The sequence below is a fragment of the Bos mutus genome, chromosome 17, assembly GCF_027580195.1.
Source record: "Bos mutus isolate GX-2022 chromosome 17, NWIPB_WYAK_1.1, whole genome shotgun sequence".
Lineage (NCBI taxonomy): Eukaryota > Metazoa > Chordata > Mammalia > Artiodactyla > Bovidae > Bos > Bos mutus.
In genome coordinates, this window is record NC_091633.1 from 6,339,562 (window position 1) to 6,343,089 (window position 3,528).

Genomic DNA, 3,528 nt, shown 5'->3' on the forward strand with positions numbered 1-3,528 from the left:
TTTAACAAGCCCTCCAGGGGATGCTGACGCTTGAGAACCACTGTGCCAGGCCATTCCGGTGGCCCACAGCCAGCTATCCTGTGTCAGTTCTATCCGTGCCCCTTGGTGGATGACCTGAGGCAAGTCACTCCCTTTCTGAGACTCAGTTTCCTAGACTCCGAAGTAGAGGAAATATTGGAACTCACCATATAGGGTCGTGTGGGCTAATTGCAGGAATACCTGTGGGGAGAGAAGCTTAGGACTGCCTGGCACTTAGTAAGGGCTCAAAACACATTTCAATTCCCACTATACTATGATATCTCCTTTCATTTTCACACCTCTGCATATATTATTTATCATCTCCACGGCTCCAAAAAGGACGTTAAGGCTCAGAGAGGCAGCAAGAGCTGCCCAGTTTCCTGGTAAGGGATCCAGGTGGGATTTGAACCCACCAGCTCAGGTCCCAGATTAAATAGTGATTAACTAAACTACACATTCTTGCTGGGACCATCCCCACCCCCCCGCCCCCGCCAGCCTTGATCTTCAGAAAATCCAGACTCAACTCAGCAAAACCTAGAGCACATTTCCAATGTGCACAGCCAAGGCCACTGCAGGAACTATGCAGATGCCAGGGCAGGACCCAGATTCTGCCTTCACCCCAACAGAGCCAGCAGTCCCACCGCATAAGCAAGACTCATGTGGAGCCGTTAGAGAAAAGTCAAGATGGGCGTCCGGGCACAGCATGGCCCCAGAGTCCACAGCCAAACCCCTGTCATTACAGGTCTACAACTTTGCCCTGCATCACCGGACCACACATGAAAGAGGAAATGGGGTTCAGCATGACTAGCTCTAAATGAACACGTGATGCATAGGGGTCACTCTTTAAAAAATAAAAAAATAGTATTCCCAAGCACCACCTTTTCCATAATCAGTTCCCAAATTCTCCTGAGGATCCACCCATCATTTCCAATATCCATTTGGGGGGAAAAAAGTTGACACTTGCCACTCTCAAATTTTCAATGCTTCTCCTGTTTTCTGGGGCTTCCCAGAGATGAATGATAAAGGATCCATGATTCTATTTCCAAGCAACCTTGTTTCCAGGGATATCTTTTCCAGGAGGGCAGGGGGAGGAAGAAGGGAGCAAAAGAAATAATCAGAAGCTGCGTGGGCTTGCTGGGAAGACTGTGTCTAAGTGAGGTGGGTTCAGCGTGAGCCATAGACTGAGTGATGCCAAAGAGGACAGACCCCATGTCCAGCAGATACAGGAACTACAAAGCGTGGTCCTGCCTGCTGCCCTCGGTCCCTGGTTCTCTGATTTCTTTATCTCAGATGGCTCAAACTGGCTCTCCCGAGGGACTCAGCTGATCCCTTGCCTTTTCTCTGTCCACCTGCAGAGCACCTTTGCAGTGAACAAAAACTTCCTTGGAATTTGCCATTATCCTGGGAATGGGCAGGACCCACAGTGGCCTCCGTCATCTCCTTTAATGCTCCAGGTGCTGCCGCCACCTCCTCTGGGGCCCACGTCTAGTCTGATGTCTATGGAGAGCTGGCATCCTTCTTGTCTCCGATCCTCACCTTATCCTGTGGGTAGACCTAGGACGTGGCAGGGTCCACCCCCAAAATGGTCAAATGTCATTCTCACCACAACTCGCCAAGAGCCCCAGCCTCCAGGGGACATTTACAGTGTTAACCTGGGCCCCTGGGAGGCCCACAAGCGGATAAGAGCACCAGATGGTATGCCAGAGGGAAGTGTCAGTGTCTTCTGCCTCTCTCGAAAGTGGCTTGAGCAGCTTAGAATGAAGTGCCTGTCGCCATGGCAACAGGAAGAGGTGCCATCATTCCGGAGATGCAGTTCAGCATATAGCTGCCTCCTGTAAGCTGGCCAGGTGGTTGCCTCACCTGTTTTCATGAAGCTCTGTGAGCTAGGCAGTTTGGGGCTCATCGAGCCTTTACCCTTCTACTCCACAGTCCAAGATTTCCCAAGAATTCTGACAGGGGTAACGTGTCCAGGAAAAACTCTGATTTCTCTTTCCCTGGAGAAACTCAGGTAGCCCAGGTGGCCAGGGTTCCAATTCCAACTCTATGTTCAGCCTGCCTGGTGCCTCTGAGTTCTCAGCCTACTGTGCCTCCTTTTAAATTAAAAAAAAATTTTTTTTATTTTATTGAAGCATAGTTGATTTGCGTTGTTGTGTTAATTTCTGCTGTCCAGCAAAGTGACTCAGTTATAGATCTAAATATTCTTTTTCGTATTTTTTCTGCTATGGTTTATCAGAGGATATCGAATCTAGTCTCACGTGCTGCACAGCAGGTCTTGCTTGTTCATCCGTCCTGCATATATACACTAGTTTGCATCCGCTAATCCCAGACTCCCGATCCTGCCCTCCTACCCCTGTCAAGCACAAATGTGTTCTCTGTGACCCTGAGTCTGTTTTTGGTTCATAACTATGTTCATTTATGTCGTATTTTAGATTCCACGTATACGTGATATCATATATGTTTGTCTTTCTCTGTTTGACTTATTTCACTCAATATGATCATCTCTAGGTCTATGCAGGTTGCTGCAAATAGCATTATTTCTTTTTCGTGGCTGAGTAATATTCCATTTAACTATGTACCGCATCTTTATCCGTGCATCTGCTGATGGGCATTGAAGTTGCTTCCGTCTTGGCTCTTGTGAATAGTGCTGTTGTGAACACAGGGGCACATGTATCCTTTTGAATTACAGTTTTGTTGGGTGTGTGCCCAGGAATGGGATTGCTGGATCATATGGCAACCCTATTTTTAGTTCAGAAACCTCCATACTGTTTTCCACAGTGGCTGCACCTAAAAAAAAAAAATTGGGTGAATTTCATATAACTAAAACCGATCACTTTAAAGCAAGCAGTTCAGTGGCATTTATTTTTTATTTTTGACTGTGCTGGGTCTTCACTGCTGCATGCAGGCTCTCGGCTAGCAGGGGCTACTGTTTGTTGTGGTGGCTCCTCTCACTGGGAAGCACTGGCTCTACGGCACCAACTCAGTGGCTGTGGTGCCTGGGCTTAGTTGCTCCACGATATGTGGGATCTTCTCAGACCAGGTATCGAGCCCATGTCTCCCGCATTGGCAGACGGATTCTTTACCACTGAGCCACCGGGGAAGTCCAGTTCAGTGGCATTCAGCACTTTCCCAGTGTTGTGCAATCACCGCCTCTATCTAGTTCCAAACCATGTTCATCCCCTCCAAGTAATAACCTGCACCCGTCAAGTAGTTCTTCCCCAGCCTCCCCCTGCCCCAGGCCCTGGCAACCCTGAAGCTATGTCCTGTCTCTTATGGATGTGCCTTTTCTGGTTATTTCAAATAAATGGAAGCATAAGATATGTGTCCTTTAGGTTCCGGCTTATTTCACCCAGCATAATATTTTTGAGGTTTACTCACGTCGTCATACATACCAGCACTGGGTTCCTTGTTATGGCCGAATCATATTCCATTGTATGGCTACACCATAATCTGTGTGCCCATCCGTCGGTTGATGGACACGTGGGTTATTTCCATCTTTCGGCAATTGTGGAT